Genomic DNA, 26,822 nt, shown 5'->3' with positions numbered 1-26,822 from the left:
GTTAGATATACACCATTTCTATATAACCGAGATCAACTGCAGTCAGATAACGGATGCTGCCCTGACAAATATGTCATCCGCTGGTTGTATAGCGTTGGCTTGACACTTCCGCGCAAATGTGTCGCTTCCTTTAAGATTATATCCTGAAATTAATCATGCGGCCGCCATTCTACTACGTCCTCGTTTAATCTCCGATGGCGGCGGGCGTGTGAGCGACTTTCAGCATAACCGGTATCACCTAGTTACATGACAGCACGAAGACAAAGTGCCTATTTCTTGCAACTTAGTGATGCCAAGTTTCCAGCAAGCGCGGAACATCTAACTTGACAAAGTTCTTAGACGCCCGGCTTCCTAACGTGTCGTCAGGTGCTCTTCCGCAGAGATGTTCGATTGGTATTCACGAATTTTATGACGCGTCAAGATCAGATGAATGATAGAGTATAAAAAGAATAACAGATAATGATGTAAAGATTTATATTAAAATATTTAAAATATACTGTCATCTCGTGAATCTCGTAAATCTCTAGATTCATTCAAACTTGGTTTAAAGAACTTGTAATTTTATCAATAAAAAAAAATTGTAAAAATCGTAAATCTAATATGTAATATCAAACGCATATTAATTAAAGTTAAATAAAATAACATGTATATTAACTAGTGTTTTAAATTATATAGATATGTATATATTATACATAGTTTGTTACTATAAATTCTTTTTTTATTTAATTCTAATAAAATCAAATCTTTTATTTCAATATTAATGTCACTGTTAATTTTGATTATTGATACTAATGTTACAATAAAAATTTAATTTAATTGCACTTTTTAATTAAAAATTTTAGAAAAATCAGAACTGTTATAAAAATTTGTAACTAAATATCAGTTAATGATTGCAACACTAAATGTAATTCATTGATATAGATAGACATTAAATGCAATCGTATGGTGATTGAAGAGTTGAACAATCTAATCTGAGTTTGATATAAATTTATCTCAATATATTGTACTCTAGTTCAAAACTCGATAAATGAGATTGAATGAGAAAATGTAAATAAATTACACGCTAGGACTCAATGGAATAAAATTTAACATTACTTTTAAAAATTAAATTACATAAATAATAAATTAAAAAATTAATTAAAATGTATATTTTTTTAAGTTGGAGATAATGATCACCTCGTTTCACTATATTTTTATATCATAAATTATATTAATGTTAATTTAAATTTAATATCATACGTTCTCGTCATTTTGAGATTATTTAATTCATTAAATATAATTCATGTATTTAACAATCTAGTTTACACAAATCTGCAATAGTTAGACTAGATATAATACTGTAACTATACCATACGTCAATAATTGCATCGTTATACAAATTTCCTATATATAATATATAAATGGTATGCTTGTTTTAATTAAATAAAATGATCTAATATGTACATAAAGAATTATAATTCTTTATAATATTTAACATAAAGATATTAATATTACCGGAATATTATTAAAATTTAGAATAATTTTAAATAATTATTATTCTTTGTCATTTATTTAGAATATATACTTTTGTCCAATAAAGATGTTTTAATTGTAAGAAATACGAGAAACTGTTGGAGCAGTTAGTTGGCTGTTTGGGCGTTTAATGCTGCGTTAAACTCTCGGTAAATCATCAGCAGAATTCGATAAGTGAAAAAGTTTTCGTGAGTTACGCGCGGACTCAACTTTCTGCGAAATCAGATTTATATTGCTGAAAATATGATTTCGAACTCGCGACTACGTTGTAACAGTCCATTAGAGAATCCACTGTTAGTCAAAGTTCGAAGTAGCTTTTGGAATTATTAGTCACTTGAGTTCATGTTTTTCTAACAATTTAGGATTAGATAAATCGTAGATATACAGTTTTTATATAACGGAACAAAAGACCTTTTTTTTCATTAAAAAAAAAACAAGTCAACAGCTACAGTTTTTAGAACAATAGTTTTTAGAACAATAGTTTTAATTATTACGTTAATATAACGTATATAAATGAATTAAGTTTATTGTAAGAATTATAATTCAAGGCAATATTCATTTAAAATGATCGAAAGCAACTATTGAAGCAACTGAAACCTAAATTGACGACAATGTTTTACAGAAAATTGAAAGTTTTTGTCCGCATGTTCAAATCAATTCTAGGGAACGAATGACACAATTTCTTTTCCTATTCGTCCTAAGCGTTATTCCAGAATCATATTTGTGCTTTTGCGATGTCTCTTACTAGAAAGGAGAAACATATTATATTTGAAAAGCTATGTAAATTCGCTCAGCGAAACTTCCTGTGATTTGTACAAAATACTTAATTGATCATCCGATTTGGAAGACCCAAGCTCCAAACAGACATCAAGTAAATTCATATCGTATTTGGAATGAAGTATTGCAATGAAGTAGGTCAACCGGCGCGTGTTCAAAGAGAAACTTCTATAGTGCCCCTATAGAGATGTGATTTCTACGTTCTGGGACATAGCCCTGTCTAAATATTCACAAATGTATTCAGCGACTAACCACTACGTATATGGTCTTCTGTGCTTGTATTTTTTTTCCCAATACTCCAGAGAAATTGCCGATGTTAAACGAGCTCAACGTTGGCTTAGTAGTGATGCATTGTCGAATAATAATGTCCCATTACCAGTAGTAGCTAATTATTAGCTAATAATCAAAGTTACAATGTTATACTTTAAAAACAAATTCAGGCCAAACCGAGTAGTAATGCAGCAGTTATGATATGCTAATAACATTTAATTTAATAATATATACCGTGCCATTTATGGACAGTATCGGTCTTCTTTATAATCGATGACATCAAATGTGTTAACAAGTATGTGTCATGAATAGCGGTCAAATGATTTTTGCGCCGATTTAAAAACGCTCGGATTAATAATATGATACGGGTACAAAAGGACACTTGATAAAATTTCTCGCTGTTCACGAGAACAATTTCAATCTCTCATCCCCTTACATTTCTACAGGATTTTTGAATGATTGCAATTCATCGAGAGCGAGCGTTAAATGTTTAAATGTTTACATAGGTTAGCCTTTCCAATTTATCCATGCAGAAACACGGAATTGCTATTGAGCTTTTGTGATGATCGAGGTCAAGTTTGCGAGTGTCCGCAACTGTTATTTCAAAAATGCATATCCATCGATCATTAAGAGGCTGCAATGTATGGGATATTTCTGCAATGCGACATTAATTGTGTCGTATGGCTGAAAGCGTTGTTTGTTTATAGCAAATATAGCACGCAAACCATTTCTAGTTCATAATTAGCAAACAAGTTTGAAACTATTGTATATATGAACATGCGTAAGGAAAGATGTATAACCTGAAAGCGAGCGAAATGAAAATTTTATATTCTGGAGTAACGAGATCACAGTAAATCCATGTACAAGATAATTATCAATCTTTTTCCACCCAGTTTTTTTGTTGCATATTTTTCAACGCAGCGACAGCTAACGCAAAGTTAATGGAGATACACGGAATTGCCCGTTATAAGAAAAATTGAAAAAATTTCTCCACACAACCTTCCTGCTTGCAAAATTAGTACTACTAATAATAAATTATTGGAAATGCGTCATTTATGATTTTTATCGCATACGGAAAGTGTATTAAATTTTTGTTACCGAAATAATCGCACGTCAAATATTCATAGTGTGTTAGAATAATTATTAGAAACGACACATTGAATTGACACAAGTGTGAAATGTTTTCGTAGGTCAATAGTTACATTTCAATCCGCGTAACTGTTTTAATCTACATTGTTTATATTGCAACCAATTATTCATATACCAATGTTTTGTTCCGAAAAAATTGATATCGCTATAAAAATTACAAAATAAATTGATTGCAATATCAATGTTAGAAATGTTTAAATAAATCGAATTTTCAATTATTACCGATTGTAAATGACAATCAAAATTGATTTTCATAGTCATATTCTTTGCATATGTAATACATTCAAAGTAGCACACGAAATGTTACACCATTTAATTATCTCATTAAAACTATACTTCAGGAGTATCGATTTTTTTAACTGTGTGAGCGCGCAAATTGTATTTCGAGGAAATTCTATTAGGTATGAGTCAGAATTTAGCGAAGATGAAGGTGCACACATCAGTTTGTGAAATGCAGAGTAATGCACGAAATGTCATATTTATCATTTGCTGTACATATAACACATTTTAATAAAATTGGGACTATTGTATAAATTACTGAAGTTTGAAAATTGTCTTTAATGAATAACAACATTCAATATAATCGCTATTTTGTCTCATAGAGACAAACTTTTTGGAGACATACTCTTCTGTTTGATTATTTCTTGACACAAATCTTCAGATAATGCATGGTACAACTGCATGATGTGGGCGTAAATGTCTCCGAGTCTCTGCCACATTCTTTGTTTTCACGAAAACAATACAACTTTAACTTTATGCTCAACACTTTAAGTCAACCGTTTATTGTTTACTATTTCACTACTAGTGTGTATATCCACCTCCGCTCAATTCTGACTCACGATGCTATCTCAACTATCTTAACATTTTCACAAAGACACATTTTCCAGAATTTTCTCACACAGTTAAAAAACCAGTTAAATATACTCCATATATAAATATAATTTTCATGAGATAATTAAATGATATAACGTACGTCACTCTGTATATAAAATGTATGTGTAAATTATAATTTCTTAATAAAATATCTTTTAAAATATCATGTTAATTGTCTGTCTAGATAATTAAATTTGTCTTTCACAAAATGCTACAATCTATTTTACTCTAATCATATTGTACATTAAAAAACGATTTATATTCAGAATATAATTTTGAAACAGAATCTAAATACGTAAATACCGTATTATAAAAGGAGAAAATAATGTACATCCGTGATTTAAGACGAAAAAGGCAGAGTTAATCCGTTAAAAGCACCGCATTTGCAATCTTGTAGTTGCGGTGAAGGCGGTCGGCCTTCGTGTCAGAAAGTGCGCAGCAAAGCGTTTCGTGTTCCCGAAAATTTTAACAGGCTTACTATCCCGATGTCGGCCGCGGTTTCTCCCCGTGTGTGTTGTGTGTATGCCGATTTATATCGCAATTGGATTGAATGCATTCCCTCGATTTTCGCACGATCCAGCATTGTGGAAATTCGCAGTCAGCTCGACGGTTCTCTCTCTCGAAAATGTACTTGACTGTGATAATCTGTTCGAATTTAATGGCACTCACCTAGCAGCTTGCCAACTTTTACAACGTTTGTACGTTTACACCACAGACGCCTTACCGTTGATTAGTTTTTCCGTAAACTGATCACTCGATTTCGAAATCACTTCGTTTATGTCTACGGGTGACATGAAATCGATAGATAAAATTGAAAGATACTAAATCTATTCATTTACATTTCTCTAAGGACATAATTATTTTTCACAATTGTAAAATGTCGCATTATTAAAAAAAATTTAAGATTAATCTGCTTTTTTTTAAGTCTCATATGCAATTTTGTGTACGCGTGTGGAATGATGGCAATTTATCCGTTCTTTTTAATTAAAGTTTCAGGTTTTTATTTCTATAGAGAACGTAGCGTATGTCCAATTTTCTTGAACAATTCACGGAACACTGTATCACAAGCATTCGATATATATCATTTTGAGGTAGTTTTCTAGTTTTTGAAATCCATGAATTTGCATTTTTTGCAAAAAAAAGTCGATTGTATTTTTACAGATAATTAATACTTTGACTTATGATTTATGTACTTACTGTGTAGATATAATAATGATTTTATAACTGGACGCAAAAATGGACAAATTATTGTAGAACGATTCGAGACATTCCATGAAAAAGTTGTCATTCAATAAATGAACGGATGTATTATTTACGGCTTTAGATATATATATGTATATATATATATATATATATATAATTTATATATATATATATATATATATATATATATATATATATATATAGAATTTATAAGCCATCCGTAAACCAGCACGCAGCGTCTGCGTCGGAGCAGTGCACTTTGCGCTTTTGGAATTGTATGGTACAATAATTCCAAAATCCGCATTTAACGAATGTTCAAAGCGAGGAATGAATTTATAACTGCTGGAATTTCACAATTTTGGAAGTGAGATATTTGAAATCAAAATTTAGTAATGCCAACTCGTATTTAATTACGTTAGATAATTTGTTATACGCAAAGGCTAATTCTCACTCTGCTGCGTATTTAGTTTACTTTATAACTTTCACACATTATCTTTTAATAGCAAATCCTGGTTATGAACTTACAACGTAAAGTTCGGCCAATATTGTATTATAGACAGAAATATTCTTCATTTTATCTTATATTTCATAGGAAATATCGGTTTAGAATTATCTCCATGCCACTTGGGAAATAAGAGCAATCAGCTTTAATTACTTAAAGTCGTTAAAAGATCGTTGAGAAAAAGCAGTAGGTAAAAATTCCCACAAGGAAAAATCTACTTTATTAAAATAACTACTCATATTTTCCAACAGTTGATAAAGGATACTTGTTATTTCTTAAATAGAAATACAACATTGAAAATAAGCGATTTATTATTTTTCTATGATTTTTTAATATTTGCAATTAAAACAGATCGTGTGTTTTGATAATCTAAATTTTAATAAAATATTTCTTGCTAATGTTGAGTGAAATAAAACATTTATAGAAATAAAACGTTTAATACGTTTTATTTCTATAAACATTCAAAACTATCTCTAATAATTATTAGAGTAGCCTTGATATATCTCGAAAGATTGTTATACTTAGTATTTGACTGAAGAAGAATGAAGGACGCATAAAATGAACATTTTGATAAATTGATACAAGTTTTATCCTTGATGAAATTTAATATCAATCAAGATTATATAACTTAAAAGTAAGTTTCAGAGAGATTACGCTTTATATAAATAAACCTTATATAAATTATTATATTTTTACATATCATTTGGATTTACTAATTTTGGTATAATTCGATTTGTTAATTATTAATTACTTTAGTCAGTTTTAAAATCTTTGTTTGTGTCTATTCCAATTAAATTTTAAATCAACTAGTTTTAAAATTGCGCGACGAGTATCAGTTAAAATTTTCTATTAATCTATTAAAGTTTTTAATGTGAAGTTTGTCGCTAAATCCGTTTTGTCGATGCTGCACTGTAAGAAAAGAAGTATTTGGAGATCGATTGGCATGCAGATAGAATTCATTAAATGAGAAAGGGAAGATGGAAAGTTGACGCTTCGTAGCCTAGAAAATTGATTTCTCACCATTTCCAAGTGTCCGAGACTATAACTTTCTAAGGCTTTCACGGACGCGGATGGTGGCATTACTGAGAGAGGAGGAGGCAAACTCAGATAAACTTGAAGAGTAATTGCTTTCGTTAGACGAATCGGCCGCAAATTGCGTGCTAATGGTTGCAGTGAATCTACTTACAACCTTCCGTATGCAATTATACTAACGTGCCATAGTTTGAAAAGCTACTGTTAAGCTTTACAGTAATCTCCTGTGGACGACCAAGTTACTCTATGCACGATTACACTCTACTTCACGTAATTGCAAACAGACGTTGTTAATTACTTCATTTTCTACATTTTGAAACGTAAAGTTTTTGTAATAGAGATATAAAAAGTAATGCATTACAGTACAATTGTGAATCATGTGGAACAATGGAACTTTAAAATTTCTTCACTTAAAAGAGGGTACAAATTTTCGAGAGTTTCCCGACCACTCGGGAATTGTTTTCTTTATATGTTTCCTTATGTATTTTTCTTGGTAGAAACCGAAAATAATTATTATAATAACGTCAGACTTAAGGAAAAATTGGTATATATTAAAATAAAGTGAATAAAATCTTTATTCGCATCGTTATAAAATCACTATCAGTTATGTTTCAATAATTTATTGTGATTTCATAACGATGCGAATAAGAATTTTATTCATTTTATTTCAATGTACCAATTTTTCTTTAAATCTGGCGTTATTATAATGATTATTTTTTATTTCTACGAAGAAACGTAAGATACATAAGTAAACATACAAATAAAACGAGTGGTCGAAAAACTCTTGAAAATTTGCACTCTTTATCTACATAAAACTTAATTAATGAAAAAATTATCTCTAATATAGAATTATTTCTTGAGCAGAAAATTGGTTATGCATCTATTAACTTCATGCGATTGTGAGATGACAATTTTGCATAATTAGTAATTTTTATTAATAATACTAGATAAAAGAACAAAGATCACGTAAAGTTTTAGAAATCAATCAAAAGTTGCAACCAGAAGTTGCTCGCATTGCAGGATGCTAAATAATATCGTTTTATCTCGATAGTAATAAAGACACAGAAAAAGAGTAATTATATTTATGAACTGATGCATTAATGTAAATAAAGTAACAATGTTTTCAAAAATATATGCATCAGAGTTTCATGATAAAAAGAAAAACATCTTCTTCATTAATGGATTTTCAAACGCTTTAAATTATTTCGTTCTTTTGAAGAGCATAAAGTAGACAAAATATAATTTCATTTTCAACTCTTTTAATGTCATAATGTGATAAATTAAGACGAAATGCGATTAAAATCAGGTTACATGACCAGACGCCAGGAAGTGGATTCTAGAAAATTTAGGACATTCAGCAACTTTGTCGGTGAAGTTTTGCTGTAAGATTATAAGAACATTTAAGTCAAGGGATTTAAGTACCCTTATTGGGTACTTAAATCAATTCTATACATTATGCAAGTCGGCATTTCATTAAATGTTTTCGTTTAACTTTTTAGGTAGGCAGTATTATCTTAATTCTACTGATCTGTTCTTTTTGTTTCGAGTACAAAACAAAGATGAGCTAAACAGAGAATCTCGCATGGAATGTTGTAACAGTAAAATATCACTGCAAACGCAGGATGTAAATAAGAGAAAGGAAGTTTAGTTGGATATTCTTATGACAGCGCGCGCTGTGATATTAAAACAGAGACATTTTAGTCTTCAAGCAAACAAAGTGAAAATTTAATAAGCAAAGCTATTAAAACTGATTGTTCGTACTTAAAAATATATATTTATTTAAACATTTACCCTTTCCAGAGTTTGAAATTACAAAATATGATGTAAAAATATATTTACGTTTTTTAAAGTTAAAAAATATTTATTTAAACTTATTAAAAATTGTTATATAGTAAAATTGTTATATACTGTAAATATAGTAAATAAATTCTCTTTGTACTCCATATAGTTTATTATAATAAAAAATTGATTCAACTGATTTATTTATATTATCTATTTAGTATATATTTTAAGGGTAATCTGCAAGTTAAATATGTATCTTAATTAATTGTAAGGCAAACAAAGATATCTTATACAGTATATTAAACAGTTTTAATTCGAATATAGCTTAATAGTGAATTTGATTGTTCCACAGATGTTTGCAGTAAGTAATAAGTACTTGTGCAGAAACGTGAGGGGTAAACGGACGTACACTATCTGCATATATGCAAACGCACGTACGCACTTTACTTGGCGATAGTTTGAGCACGTATACACATCATATACACCTGGATACATGGATGCACGCGTAATCGACGTGAGCGAAGTGCACTTTTAGAGTCGGAAATCCTCCGAAGACAAAGCGTCGCTGATTTACTGTGAAAGATCTACAGACACGAATATAAAAGGAAAAAAAGACCGCATGACTAAATCTATTTTCTTCTATCACGCTTATCCATGGATTACAAATCGATGCATCGTTATATGAAAAATGGCGACGCATTTCTGCATTTTCGATCGACTGCATTACTTACGTTCGACTATTCGAGCCGCGTTGAAAAGGACTATTTCCGAGCGAATATTCTACTGAGCTGATCAGCCATGAAAATCCATTGACGCAGGGTCACAATTCATCGTATATTCGGCACAATTTAAGAGAGAATTTCGTAAGTTTATTGACATGCATGTAATAAATTGATATTTACAAGCATCTGTATAGTTTCTCTATTAAGGATTATTGCAATCTGATGTAATCACACGGATTAAATTCGTGTCATTTATTAGACAACCATTCAGTCACAAAGAGTATAATTAATAGGATGATGAATATTAATCAAGCTCTCGATAAATATTGATAAGCTGTCATAAGAAAATCACTATTATTTCACTTAGTTTTTGATTAATCTGAACTAAACAATAAATTTATAATAAAAATGTTATTTATGTTAACTTTTAATTTCTTAATTTAAAAGCTCCAACTATTTTGAGATTATTAAATCTAAAATATTTTGTTAAAAATTATATTAAAATATATTTAGGATTAAAATAAAATTTTCGTATATTTGCATTCCTAATATTTGATATCGGTATAAAAAATTCTCCAAATCAAGGAAAATCTTACATAAAATAAAAAGCAAATAAAAATATTTAAAATTCTATAATAAAATAAGAAAAAATTTCGTAAATAACAACATATAAGATTGTATGATCATTTAACCCCATTTCTTAACTGACGAACGTGCACAAATTAATTACACAGAGAATCTACCGGAGACCATTAAAATTTAATAGCCGCGAAGGCACGCAGAATTGTATGAATTCCAGGTTGTAAACAAATTTCGCCGACGACGCCGCAGAATGCTGCGGTTTTGATTTACCTGCCGCGAAAGCTCCATAACGCGGCCAGTTCTGTAATTCTGAAAGTGAAATAGCCAAGGAACGTTCCGAATGAATTCCAGTGAGCGGTGCCAATCCCGTAAGTTCGAGCTTATTTTCTATAAAAAAGCCACGACCCATTTCTTTCGTTGCTTTGCAATAGTTGCTGGTTTATCTCTTTTTCACTATTTATTTCCGCGTACGCGTATCGCACAGTGTACGAACATCAAACGCTATATTTTCTACGAAATTATTAAGTATAAAAAAATAATACAGATAAAAATTGTAACAATAAAATACAAACAAGTTTATATAGTAAAGATATACAGATAAAATAGATAATATTTATCAAGTTACAATTTATATTGAATTTCCAATGATCATTCATTCTTCTTCAATTAAATTTGTGCTAACAATAATAAAATATACAATGTGATTATAAATAAATAAAAAATTTTTTCCAAATATAATCTAATATAATACAAATGTTGTATATAATAGTTAATAGAACAAATTTGAAATTTAGGAGATAAATTTGCATGCAAAGAAGATAAAAGAAATAAACGTGGAGCATTCAATACTTTATACGCATAGTTCATTAGAGAGAAAAATTTGTATCTGTACGGCATTCGACGATATCTGATAATATTCGGCGACAATATGGCGTTACGGATACAAAAGAGACAGAATATCGTTAAACAAGAATGGTGAAGACTACGGTAACAATTTCCAAGAAAGAGATTTATTTCTTCGCAAGGTGAATCAATAATATCTACGCGTGCTGAAATCTGCCTCTGTTAACCCGACCATTCTTCCTTTGAAACGTTACTTTATCTTGCTTTTATTGATGCATATTCGCTTTCTGTGACGCCCTTCTATTCGCTCGATGTACCCAGTGGAACCTTTTAGCCGGAAATATCGCAGTGATTGTCGGCGAGGATGTATAAAAATTCGTCTGTTGTAGGCATGTTGCAGAGAGTAAGAATCATTTGCATCAAATATCGTACAATCAAAAATGTTTGCAATCAATATATTTTAAAGCCAATCGCGTCTCGCATTACATTCATGCAACAAACTTCGAATATTTAAGTAATTCATATAGGTTAAGGAAAAACTACTATCTACCAACAAAAAATATCAGTTAAAAAAACAGAATGCGTATAGTCTAGCAAACCCAAATGTATGCATCATCCCTGCGGAAAAAAATTGTTTGCATTGCATATTATTCTTTTGACATACATGGAAAAAACGGTTTTGTTAGAATACCTAAAAATTTATCGAAACACAAATATGAAAATAATTTTGTTGGACTATCAAAATAATTATGTTATGAACGCTCAAATATAATGAGCAATGTTACAAAAAATTTTCTATTTTAAGAGCGATGATGACATATTTTTATATTTTAACGGTCCAAAAAATTATTTCCAAATTTATATCTAGCTAATTTAAATCCTTCAAGAAAACTGTTCTTTCTTGTGCATATAAAAAGTAGCTTTTAATAACAAATTTAATTTTACACATGTGATTGTGGAAACATGATAAAGAACAGAATCTATTTTTAAGAGAAAAAAACAACGTGTAATTTAAAAAAAATATCAAAAATCAATGTATAAAAATAATATCGGTAAATATTATGTAGAAAAGAAAAATGCATCAGTCCCTGATTTCTTACACAGAATTGACCAGAGTATCATCTTTCATCTATGAATTCTTTGACGCTACGGATGTAAATCATGAAAAATGCCAAAGGCGATAAAATTACGTGTTTCCCTTTTATGTTAAAAGATATTGTAATTGCAGTGAAGATTCTCTCTTATAGAAACAAGACGCTACGCACACGATTATAACTTTTGTTCTATTTTTCGACGCTGCATGTGTATAGATTATCTTTGTGCGCGATCTTCTCGTAACTCAAGTTACGCTGTTATATTTTTAGCTTCTTTGCCATCATATGTAAAATCGCATATACAATATTGTCGTTTAACATCTTTAGATCGAAGGGTGATTGCACGCTTGCAATATGCGCACATATAGTCAAGTCTTGATATACACGATGAATAACTTATTATACAAATATTCATGTATATAATTTAGTTTGATTAATATATATATATATATATATAATTTAAACGAAAATAAAAAGATATAAGTAAGAAAAACAACACTTTTATTCCTTACAATTATTGAAATGTTTCGTTAACTAATGAATTCAAATAGATAAAAGAAGAATAATTGTATACAAATTAAAAAAAAAATAAATATATATTATTTATATTTTTTGTAACAAATATTTATGATTAGTAAACATAATTTACCTATGTCATAAAATATTAGTTTCTTTTCAGTATGTCTTTTTGTATATAAAACATTTCAATTTCGAAAACAAAACTAATTTTGAAATGTTACAATATTTAGATATTAACATCAAATCTTACAAGCTGCAGAATTAAACGAATGAATCTGTCAGACGTTCGTACCGCTACAATAAGAATCGTACAAGGTTTCTTTTCTTTCACGAAGAACTTTTTCATCGTTTCTACAGTCAACGTATCTCGTAAATTTAAAACTAGTAGACAAGCCCGAGAAAGATAAAAAGCAAGAAATCAGTGACTACGCAAAACGTAGAAATGTCGTTTCTACTTTCGTAGAGACGTAGAGAACGTAACATGAAAATAAAAAAAATAACAATAAATTTACTTTTGTCTGATCGATTATTCTCTTTGTGGTGTCTCGCTTTCTCATATATCTCGCGCGATCTCATTGCGATTGTCACTGTGAATATCAAATTAAAGAAATAAACGAGAAAATAAATTATTCCTCTGATTTCATGCGATAATGAGACATTGATGAAGTTCTTCAATAATAATATACTTCTCTCAGATATATATATAATATAATATTACTGTCGTATCAAATTTCATACAAGTGTAATGTAAGTCTAAAACAAAAATTAAAAGTGAACAAACTTTTCGTTCCGAATACGGGATCTCGACGTTGACTGTTTTTTTTTAAACCAGATATTGCGAGAATTTTTCAACAACCGAAGTACCGCAACGAAAATAGCCGGTCGACATTGGAACGTGATGGTTGACTTTTCGTTGGGCGGTACCACTGTGATTATTCTAGCGATAGTAGTGCAGGGTCAGCGACGGACCAAGCTTAGGGTTGGACCAGTGAATTGAGTCACCTTTATCGGAGACACGAAATCGGCTTACAGCACGCTAGATTAGATCTTTCACATGGTACGATTCTACGAAGACATGGATTTTCACAAGAACGTGCCTTCCCGTTCTCATTGTCAGTTACGTTTTCGTTATGCTAAGGATTGGTTTCCGTTCTGTTGGCACAGCTATATTTTGAATCGTATCGAAGACCAGTTGTTGTTCCAGAATATACCGGTAGACTGGAAGACGAAATACGCATCCTTTACGAGCAAGTCCCGTAAAGGATGCGTATAATTTATGTGTAATAATAATAGATGATCCCCGTTGATATATGGAGAGAATTTTTTCTTAGAGTTTACCCTAAAAATATGATAATCGTGGGACAACTTTGTATTTTGAAAAATTTTTTAATATAAATCTCTCTTATTCATTAATAAAACTATAATAAAGTATAAAATAAGTTTAATTTTACTGAAGTGTATGGTAAAAATCTTTAAAATATTGTATTGTACCATAACTACCTAAACTACCATATTTTCAGAGTAAATTTTAAAAGAAAATTCTCTCCGTGTAGTGCTTCATCACAAAAATAAAAGAAATATAAATAGTCGATGCGATTATTATGAAAAATTACATTTTTTAAAAGTATATTTTTTGAAAAAAATATAAACTTTTTACGAGATATATAATGCGGAATAATATATAAAAATGTATATTTTAAATAAATGTTTAAATTAAAGTTACGAAAAAAATATAAATATATATTGTATATAAACTAATTTAATTTTTATGAAAAGAATGAGTTGTATATTTTTGATTAATTTAACTTTATTGGTAATTTTTATACTAATAACACATTTTAATTTTTTAACAATAAGATCCTTACGTAATGTTTCTGTATATTATAGTAAGAAATTTTTGTTGATGACAGATTTCTCATATGTCTCTTATTATGCACGTATCACATTATATTTAAGTTTAATTTTATAGTTCAAAATTGAAAAATCAAGTATTTCCTTAGACGTTAAGCGTTCACTAAGTCCATTATTGTATGCAAAAAAGTGATGGCGCAGGAAGTGAAAAGTTCGATTTTCGCGAACATGGTAAGTGATAGATTACATGTAAGTAGAGGCTAGGGAAAGACGGAGAATTCTTCGAGATGAAGGGAAAAAAAGCTTGGAAGTCACACAGAGGAATGAAGATGTACGACGTTACATAGCACGGATCAATGAAATGGTGTGAAAAATCGAGTGACCGATGAGGTTGAATGGAAAGAATGTACGAAAAGGTGAACGATATCAACTTCAAAATCCTTCGCACAAATCACATCAAATGATAAACGAAGTCAGTCAGTGGACAGACAAATGTATCCACAAATTAGTTATAGTTGCAGTAAATCATTTTTATTGTTGCAGACATTTAACTATTTAATTATAACGCGTCCTGAATTCCTGCCGTATCATTTATTTTCAAATTTATAAACAATTTTTCGTTAATGTGTTAAAAATGTCGTAGTGTCATATTAATAATTTAAATATAAAATAGTTATACGATTAAAAGAAAAAAACATAATTACCTACAGTGTAGCTTTCCCTAATTTGCGGGGTGAATAAGTGATTATTGGCAATCTTATAAGAGAGGATGTACATATAAAAGACTTTTTCTCGGTAAGACGCACTTAGCCGTCTGAATTGCTACATTTTTTGTTTGCAATTTGAACAGAAAATGGGAAACCGTTTGAATCATGAACAATCCATTTTGCTCGCACGTAAGTGCATGTGCCGCATTTGATAGTAAGAAAGAAGTACGAGACATGTGCTCCATCATACCTGTCCAAATATGCAATATGGAAGAAGCAGGTGTTTCTCTTTACTACGATACAAACTACAAAAAATAGAAATTAAAGGGAAGAAATAGTCAAAAAATTTTATAAAATGCACTTTTACGACCCGTAAAATTTATCAGCTTTCTTGGATTTCGTTCGAATGTACATTTAAAGCGAGCTTCCTAAAGAAACGACGTAAGAGAGGATGTATATGTAAAAGGCTTTTTCTCGGCAAGACGCGCTTAAAGCCGTCTGAACTGCTGCATTTTTCACTCACTATTTGCATTATTCGTGGGCATCAGCGCACTCAAGCGTAGGTACACGTGGTTCCTACCACGAAACGGAGATGCAACTTGGGGTCGCGCGCGATCACGTAGGCCGTTCGTCCGTATTATAATGGCACAATGCCAGTTGCAGTTGTAACATTTACCTAAAATGCTGAAATGGCCGTCCGTGACAATAATTTCAAGCCAAATGGCTAATTACAGGAAAATTTAGAACACTTCGTTAATTCGGTTAATCCGATTAAAATCATCTCGGTTGATTACTTTGACAATAACTGGATAATTTCTGTCATATATATGTATAATACAAACCTACATAATATTAATCGTATATAAAGTTATGTAATATGTTCCCGTATTTTTTCTTGGCATAAGTTTTTATACAGCGGGAATTGATAAAGATTTTTTTAGTCATTATTCCAGCATGTTCATATAAAAATATTAAAATATTCGAAGCTCACGTAACGTGTTCACAAAACGCTTCACGTATTCGGAAAATTTATGGCTCGCGTTTTTAAAATGTTTTACGCGTTATAAAAACTTGTCTGAGTTTTGTTAATAGATATTTCACATTAGCGACACAACAACTTATTTTGAAAATGTCATATTGCAAAAATGTTAAACATTCACAATATTGCAAAAAATTAATCAAAAGTATACTTTTCTTCTATAATGGAGATAATTTATATGATTATGAAAGAAGAAAATTGATATTAAAACATATTTTTTAAAAATATTCTCAAATAATAAATTTATTACAATAGATTCTCTATATTGGTAAAATTTAATATTCTTGTTATACAAAAATAATTAAAACATATTTTTTGACATTTTACATCACAATTACTGATTTGATAATTCATAAATTCCGTACTCACAATAATAATTTAGTAATATTATATATTCAATTATATAATTAATCATTATTACAAAATTTTAATAATAAGCAGAAATCTTATCTAAGTTAGTCGACGTCAAATCATTGAAGCAATTACCGACGATCCCTAATAGACTCGGAATTCATCGTGATTTTAAACAGTGATGCAAAAATCAATTACAAGTTTTTCTATGTTTACAAGCGTATTATTTACACAAAACGATATATTAAATTTTGTATAAAAGTTTCTATACGTATATACATCATTCTGTTTTATATTCATTGTATATTCGAGATAGGGTAACTCCGCAAATATGCCGCGCTGAGATTTACGCTGTAGAAGTCAGAAAAAATAGAAGGAGTGGGGATAATTTTTCCGCAACTACTCTGTTACATGCCTTTATGTTATATTAGTATTATATTATAATTTCAGTTTTTTACTGTTAATATTAATGAAATTATTGTGAGTTGAATCGATTTGTCACTGTAATAAGTAAAGCCATCATAAATTACAATCTACATAAAATGATTACTGTAGGACATGTAAAAGACTTAGTGGTTATTTCGTGATTCATACGTGTAATGGAATAGTAAAGCGTGTTGTGTACAAGTGCTTCGCTTTCGTATTCTTTATTTAATTTGTTGTCTTGTATAGCTCACCCGTTTGGGATATATGGCATTTTTAACAGGCGGGATTTATGCTCAAAGCATACAAAGTGCGCAGATTGAATTCAGTGCACTAAATATAATAAACGCATAAATATGTACCTCTGTCTTAACATCTGAGAATATTGTAATTATTATTTATTACTTCATATACATATTTATCATACTTATTTGCTTTAACAGAAATATTTGAGAAGTGTTATATTTTTTAATTTTATAGAGAAAAAAACATTATAAATATGACTTGATAATCGGCACATGAAAATAATTATCATATAATGAAATAAACTTATCCACATCGTTTATATTACTGTCGAATTAATATTATAAATATAATATAATTGTTATAATGTCAGCAGATATACGAAAAAATTACTTTATAATACCATAATAAAATATACTTTCTCACTGATTTATTAATTTTTGCTTAGATAACAAATCCATTTTCTTAATAATAAATGAACGTTTTTTTTTATATTTTTACCGATACTAAGAGCAATATACACAACGATGTTAATTTATAGAAGTTACGTAGCATGAAATTGTAGGAACCTTGGAGCGCTTGTATAGCATCGATGTGGTTACATCCTGATGAGACAGCAAGAACACGGAAAGCCACGGCTTTCATGAAAGTTCTAATAATCGTGAAGTCTCTATAATGTTTTCAGACAACTTTGGTTAAACTTGCAAAAGTTTATATGACTGATACTTCTCTCATGTCATTATACTCATAGAGTAATATTGCTGTAGTTTAAATAGTATTAAATAAATTTTGTTTCTAAATAAAGGAATATTTAATAGGTTGAATATTTGAATTATATCTTTTTCGAAAATATTATTTATTGTAGGTACTTAACCACATTTCCTACCTATTAGCTAATATAATTCGTGTTGCATGTTAAACCGCACCAAACTAAAATGCATATTAAACTAAAATATACTAAGCTAATATGTAATTTACTAAAGTAATAAATAGATTATAATACCTCAATAATAATCATTTGCGATAACATTAGAGAGTTTGTTACGTCTGCCTAGCGGCTCCTCCCCCCCTCTCCACTTAACCAAATCTTAAAAAATTTTGCGGATATGAATAGTGCATAAATAGCGCATTATTTCATAATTTTTTCATTAAGATTTGGTTAAGTGGGAGCCAGCTAGGAGACGTGAGTTTGTTCGTTACTGTTACATCGAGTGTTTTGTCATGTCAAGTTTTACTGAAGAGAACCATGATCTGTATTCTAAAGAGAAGGCATAAAGGAGTTGTAATTGTACTTAAGTTCGTTATATCACGACTGATAGTTGAGATCAGAGACAAAAAGGGAAATGCATCAACTAAAGAGAACAATAGACAGAGCACGTATGACAATCATTTACAAAGCTTCTAGGTTCAGAATTGCAAAAAGTGTCCTTTTTTTTATCTCTCCATTGAGAGGATATCATCGAAATTGAATATTTGTTTCAGAGATGAGGAAAATAATGCGCCAGTGAATGAAAACTGGATGATATTGGCATGAAGTTATAGAATAAATTCGATAATTACAAACGGCAAAGAGTCGAAAGAGATAGTAAAAATAAAAACGATATTAACTGATATTAAAGATAGCAATAATATTGAAACGTAACGCCAATGTGTGCACGATTTATTGATTTCTCGATGGAAGTTTGTTTACTAAATAGTAGAAATCAAATTTTGTAAAATATAATTAATTTAAGATACAAAAGAGGCAGATTGCTGCCATTTAGATACAGTAATTTACGTATGAATCATAGAATTTCTCTTGCAATATAAACATTTATGTGAACTTTAAATTCAAAACTAATTTCAGCTGAAAGAAATTGGAAAAGAAAAACACAGATTTAATGCTCTCTAATGTAATGATGTTCATAATATACAAAAAAAATAATAATAAAAAAGGTATACTTCATATGATTCGTAGATAATTATTAATGTATGTTCGCATATATATATATATATACTTTCCATAATAAAATCCGCGAACTGAAATTACAAAGATCTTTCTTAAGTTTTTTTTCCCGATATTTCAAAGTGCATTTGAAATAAACCGTGTATAAGCATTTAACCAACTACAAGTTCAATTCTCATTCGTTGCAAGTTACAATGTGCCATGACAATGACATCAGCGTAACGATGGCAACTAAGAGAATGTCTATAAGACTCCTATAAATGCGCGGGGAACACAAGTAAGGTTCTTCGCTGAAAAGCGTACAAAGTTTAAGCATAAAATGCAATCTTGTTTGAGCCTAGACAAAGAAAAGCGAAGAGATACAATAGGTAAGATAAGAAGTTGAGTATGAGAGGCCAAGATAGGATAAGAAAAGAAAGATGCGCTTTTACGGATCGTGTTATGTGTATCAACATTTTGTAAGCGTTATTACGCTCTTCATTTTTGAAGCATATTTTGTGGAGAGTAAAAAGTGGAAAATGAAAAAAAAAGAGTATAGCTTTAGCGATTAATAGCACTAACAGACTAACGATAACATTAAATTCTCACATCGCAATTTTAATTTATAACTTCAATTTCGAGAGCGGAATAAACGTATTTGATCTCATAATAATGAATTCGATGTATGATAGTTCCGGTAACAGGAAATTTGATATTTGCGAGTTTATCAGAGATATACAGAATACGCATACTCGAATGTGAATAGTATGAATATAACAATATAAAATAATTAAATAAATTTATACCAAATAGAGATTATCAGAGACATTATCAGTAGATGTTAGCGAAAATGATCAAAGAATCTGTAGTTGAGATCGAGAGAATAAAATATCTAAATGCGAAATATATAAATTCTTTTTTGAAGGATCGAAGTTTTATCTTCTCACAAAGAAAACGCTCGTCAAAAGATCGCTATAATAGAGTTCGGCTTCCATTTACTATAGATTCTCTAGTAAAGTATACTAGATCACGCTATCTACAGAAATGCCTGCAGAGTGTAAAGTAATAAATAAAGTTGCCTACTTTCCCACTTTAGTCCAATCCAAACACACCGGTAAAACTATCTCGCATTCGTACTCGTCTCTCTCATTCCTCCGCTCTTTATCTCCACCACGTCGCCATCTTCCATTCGCTAGTAACCGGAGATATGCGGCTGCGGACAAGACGGGGTTGGCTAACGTCCAAGCAACTTCGAACGGTTGCCTCCTGCGGACGTTGTACCACACACGTTGCAGTATGTTTGAGCGCCTCTGGAATGTTTAGTCCGCAGTCTGTAATCTCTTTCATTCAATGCAAGCTGATAGTTTTCCGCCCTTACTGCGATTAATTGCGTTTGTATATACGTGGACAAGATTGACGAGCAAAGGGTGGTTCGGAAGACTGCGCCGTCCCGAATATAAATGATCGCTATGCTCCAGACGACGAATTACAGCTATGAGTGGAGTTCAAAGTATCTTGGTAGACTACGTGAGTCCGCCCTTCGTCGTACTAGATCGGTTCTATCGGGCGATTCTACATTGTATCGAATATCGATAGGGTAACGCAATCGTCAACCGTTGTGGGCGTTCAGACAACCTATATAACGGCCTAATATATTTCGAGGATACGATGCTAAGAGTATCGCTGGGCAAAATTGCTTTTAGCTACAGTGTCGTTGGTATGTTGTTTTAAAATGCGATATCGCTGCCGCGTACCTTGGGTGTGATGTTGTTGTGCTTTGAAGACAGGTGACTATATTGCAAACCATCAAGATTCTTTACTATGGCATTCTCCCAAAACAGTATCCTAGGTCTCTCTTTCGTGGTTCACGAAACTTTCAATTTAGCTCTCGAAACAATTTCAAGAGAGGAATGCATATAAGAAAAGATATTCCTGACTCGAGATTTATCAAAGTCCAAATTTATCAAGTTACATCAAAGCATAGTTTATCAACTTTAAGATTTAAATGTAAAGTTGTTGATTAAGATTAACAATGATCGTAGTAATATATATTTTGTTATATAAAAGATTAATTGACGATAATTCGTAAAATATATGTCGTGACATAAATGTAGTTAAAATTAAGTTTTAGTTAAAACTAAAACTGTGCTAAAAAAGTACTATAAAATTTCCTTTAGTAGGTAAGAACGTAATTTGGGAGTGAAAAGAGGAAGATACGCGAAGGACAAAGGATAAAGGTCATAGGATAGAGTGACAGTGAGGGTGATGATCTCGGGAGCTTTGAAAATTGAACCTTAAGTAGTCTCCCGAGGGCGAGCTCTGAGTTACTCGTGATATCTTTAGATGAGATTCTGGATAGTTTGAAAAAGGGTGTGTATCCTTGTCGACTTCATTAAGCGTTTCAAAAACATATTAAAAGTACGGTATTATAGAGAGAAAAGTTCTAATTCTTAATTTTCAAGTTAGGTATCATATCATGTTTTCATCAAGTTTAAGATTACAAATTAAAAACAAGTGTTTTAGAGTCTGCAAATTAAATCTTTACCAATTTGGAGTATACATTTATGCATATGTTAAAAAATTAATTCTTTCAAACTTCTTAAAGTTAATTAAAAAATTAATTTCAATTAAATATACAAAGTTAAAAATGTTTCTTTGTTCATTAAAATACTAATTAACTAGAATATATATTCAAATTAGAATAATAAATTTCAAAGCATTCTACTTTAGCGCGTCTGATATTCGGCTGTAATTTTAGAGAGGAAATTTTTAAGGTTTTTTGTAAATTATAGCGCAATGCTTTTCTCTTGTGTTTTCTTTAGTAAGAACCTACAAAGTTAGATTGCAACGTGTAAAAAACTACATACAAAAAAGTTTGATACAACAACAGTATAAGGTTTCATAGAATCGCGCTATTTGTTCCATGAGTTTCTGTAAGCGTTTCTGTCGTACGATACTGCGTAGAAGACGACATGCCGGCATCCAAAGTCGTTATTCACACCGTAGGGCGCAAGAGGATTTTCGTGTTTCACGTGAACGCCAGCAGAGGTGCAGACACGTTCATTCCAATTAATGCGACGCGATAAATCCTGTGAACCGGTACGCTCGTGGGCACGTACCCGACACCACGATCAGGAAATCGTCCGCTGCCGACCGGATGATGGCCTCTCTTGTTCAACGACAAGAAGCGGTAGATCGTCAATCAAACAGATCGAGGAGATATACGAAACTGCAAAGTGATTCGTTCCGATACCATTTATTGCGAATCGTCCGAGGAAAGGGAAGAAATATCCTATGTACGTTTTTTTAAAACAAAATAAATATTCGACAATATAGAAAACTATATTTAATCATATTTAAAAAAATTTCTCGTTTTTGAAAAAAATGGTTGAGTTAAATATCGCATTCTTGGAAGGAAAAAAATTGTTACTACTTAAGTAATCATATTTTGCGAAAAAAAGTAATCATTAGTATAAGATTTTGCTCTATTTTTTATTTATGTAATTTATATATTTAGATTCATTCGTTCATCTTGAATAAACAAAATTTCAATCGTATAAGACTTTTAATTAAATAAAATGCATTATAATGTTTTAAGAAGTGTAATATATAAAAACGAAAGAAAGTTTAGAATACTGCTGTTGTCAGAAAAGTTTTGAAGAGACGACCCCGTTTATCGTAACGCATCATATTTTCGGTGTGCTTGAGAATGCTCTTCAAAGCAGAGAATTTACGGAAGTCGCTGAGATTGCGGAAAGAGTCAAGAAGTGGTCTGTTGAAAGCGAAATTTATCGCTTCCAACTGCATATTCTTATTTCAAAAACAAAATGCAATAATTAAATGCAATGCCGCACATATATTAATGTAGATAATCTTTGCAAGTTTATGAAGAACGTAACGTTTAACTTCAAAAATTGGTATTTTTACGCGCGCGTGTTATACATAATAGATATATTATAATAAATACATTATAATAAAATATGAAAATATAAAATGACAAGGCTCTACGAATAAATCATTCACAATGTAAGAAAGGAACATAAAGAACTAATGCTAGTTGTTATGATCAATCTTTATACTCCTTTCTTACATTATGATTAAAATATGAAAATGATAGAGCCGTAAAATAACGATAACATGAAATATAAAAATCCGCTAAAAAAATCACTTTCGATTTCTTGAAAAGGTTAATATCTTATCTTCCTCTCTATCGCCGATAAACGACAAATCAATATCATTTTCTTAACAGCAACCCATTATTATTTTCTAGCTGCACTGAGATAGTCTATATTTCACTATCGATCTTCTCATCCTACTCCGTGAAGGTGGACAAATAAAAGTAATGGAAGTGTCTACTTCGTGCATCTCAACAAAAAATCTTCATCTTTTCTTGAGAAATGCGATTGCTTTTGATTAAAAAAAAAATTTAAGATTTTATTATTAAAAATTTAATTAAGTTAAATATAAAACAAGATTATACTAAATTTAGAAAAAAAGCCTACTAGATCTAATTATATCTATACGTAATAAAATTAGTTATCGAGTGTATACGTGTATATGCGGTGTTAAAACATTAAATTAAAATTCTATTTACTTAAATTTATATATAAAAACCAATTAGAAGTATAATTTTAAAAATATCGTGATATTTATATGTTTAAAAATTTCAGTAACTTAATGTTCCGAAAACGTAAGATTAAGAGGATCTTAATTTATATAATTAGTATTCTCTTCTGTTTATATAAGTAAATGTGACTAATTCTGTATTTTATCACTAAATCAATTTTTTTTTAATTCTTGTATCAGACAATTCGTCTATTGAATCTGTGATCTTTCTTTTAATTAACCTCGCCAAACAAAGGAAGGTAAGGTACTGGAAACTTGATTAAAGCTGAACATTGTTCTGGAAAATCTTAGAAAGCTTTGGTAGACTTTGAGCAATTTCACGGCGACAACAAATGAGAAACTTCCATAAGGCGAAAAATTGGAACAATGAGCCAAGCGCTCGTTGAAAATCTAAATAGGACTAAGCAAACCCAGTTATGTAACGGACTTATTGTCAACCTCGCTAAAATTGCTTGCTATCATAAAGTAGCAAGTGAACAGATCGCGTAATGCCTCTTGCCAGTGCAATACGCCGGTAATGAAGATGTTTAATGAGGGTTTCGCCTTTCAGGAATCCATTTCGATGCAAATTACAAGCAATGTGCAATTTTGTATTATCAACCCATAGTTCAACCTTTAGTTAATATATGTCTTTATTTTTGTTCACAAAAAATAAAAGTATAGTATATTTACTATATTTAATCTTTAATTATAGGTACGTAGCATTTCTATATTGCGTAAATAAATCCTCTAAATATGTCCGACCATATAATTGCTATTATTATCACATTGTTTATTATTAACAAATATAGTAATATATTTTTATTTAAAAAAACATAATATTTAAAATTATTCTTTTGTTATTAAAAGTCAAAATTTCATTTAATTCATTTAATTATTGCAAAAAATTGATAAAAGTTATAGTAACTGTGCTGTAATAGCTGGGTGTTCTCGTGGATATTCATGAAAATTATATAATCCACATTAAAATCTTCCAAAGGATAATATAATGATAAATATCTAATTAACTTTTCATTATTAGCGTATTCATATTCGAAAATGAGTTTACGACATAATGAATTACAGATCCTATTAAAATTTTGTATGAGAAATATTGTAAAGACTATAATTATATCACTTGAACAGGCTTATATGTATGTATAATAATACTAACAAAAATTATTATATTATACATAAATATACTTAAATAAAGAAAAACATATTTTCGTATATGTTTATTTTAAAATTCTAAAAAAGTTTGAAATTTCTTGGAATTATCATTTCCAACTTCAAGCTTCGTTAATTAATTTCTACATTGATATCAGATAAAATTAGATTAATTTGTTTTAACCGGAATTATATTTGCATAATTTATTGCTATTATATGATCAACTTGCATATTATATAGATATATTGAAATCTTTAAAGTCATTTAAATAATGGCGCACAAAAGTGAGATAAGCTCTATCCATTCTACTCTGACAATTAATTCAAACAGTTAAAGAAAAACAAAGACCAATAAAGATGAATATTTTATTTTGTTTATGTTATAATTAATTATTTGTCAAAATGCCAATACGCCAAATTAACGCGATAAAATCTATATACGAGAAAACTGGAACAGGTGAAAAGAATCTTCATGAATCTTTTAAGAGAAATCAAACTTGAGCGAGCTGATCATTAGTGCCGCGATACAGATCAGAGTAATATTCATCAACAAGGCAATCAACCGAATGCGCTGGAAGCTCCGTGCAAATGAAGGATGCAACGGGTATAAGCAACGCTTATCCTAGCGTTTTCGCCAAAGTGAATTCCGTAATTATAACATGACGAACTTATATCAAATGATAGTTAAATTAAATTCGCCTAATATAGAAGATAGACTCTTTTAGCTGAATAATCATTATAAGTTTTTAATTATAAGTTCTGCTCTCACATATTATGAGAAAATTTAATATTGATATTCATCTTTCCATATTCTGCTACTAATTATGTAATTAAAAAGCAAGAAAAAAAGAGAACAATAGAGAAAATTATAACACATTTTTATATTATATTATTATATAATATAGAAATTTGTTGTAATTTAAAAAAATACGAATATGAATTAATCGCGTTAATGAATATTTGAAACGTGCGTATTATGTTTATAAATTTCCGTGCATATGCATATGTATAATATATTTGTACGGCGCTGTATGTCATAAACTTCGCAGAGCCATTATTTTATAAAATTCAATTAGCCATTTGCATATAAAAAGACTGATTTCTGTTCGTAAAACAGGATAAACACAGAGTGATGAATTCAATAAATTGCATACAAGATACTATTACCTGATAAATGCTTACACGAAGTAGATAACTTCAATCATAAAATCATGACTCACCTGTAACAAAAAAAGAGACAATTCATTAGTGATACAATAAAATGTAAAGTTAGCTTTAATTCAAAAAATATTTAACAAGTGGAATTATGTTGCGTTTATACATATCATTATTGTTCTAATAAAAATTTAAGAGTACAAGCTATAAAGTTGACTAATTCATAAAATCGTAGAAAAGTTGATTAATTATTTGACTAAATTTCTTAATAAAAAATTCGCGTGCACCGCACGTCATATACAGAAGACGCGAAATTGCGTTCGTACGGAACGAAAGTTTCAACGGCGTCTGATATTTTAAAACTGCTATTCGAGAATTGACTGAACATTTCTACGACAACTAAATAAAAGTTAACGCGATTCCGAAATATCTTGTAAGTTTACGAAAGATTTTCTATATTCCTTTCGTACTTCGCATACATGTTCGAACCAGAAATT

At 30.1% G+C, this 26,822-nt stretch overlaps 1 protein-coding gene and 1 long non-coding RNA gene across 15 annotated transcripts in view; both read right to left on the bottom strand.

Annotated features, from left to right (window-relative positions):
- Positions 1-26,822, bottom strand: part of CASK (peripheral plasma membrane protein CASK) — a 200,720-nt gene that overhangs the window by 60,882 nt on the left and 113,016 nt on the right. The gene's annotated exons all lie outside the window — the stretch shown is intronic.
- The window catches only part of LOC147908237 (uncharacterized), a 75,585-nt gene continuing 64,087 nt past the window's right edge, over positions 15,325-26,822 (bottom strand). Inside the window, exon 3 of the long non-coding RNA XR_015546384.1 lies at positions 15,325-26,390. This is a non-coding gene — a long non-coding RNA (uncharacterized LOC147908237). The remainder of the gene's footprint in view (positions 26,391-26,822) is intronic.

This window comes from Acromyrmex echinatior, chromosome 10 (genome assembly GCF_024713525.1).
Source record: "Acromyrmex echinatior isolate Ae372 chromosome 10, ASM2471352v2, whole genome shotgun sequence".
NCBI classification, from domain to species: Eukaryota; Metazoa; Arthropoda; class Insecta; order Hymenoptera; family Formicidae; genus Acromyrmex; species Acromyrmex echinatior.
Note: the sequence above shows the minus strand (reverse complement) of the source record. Positions and strands in the feature narration are given on the sequence as shown.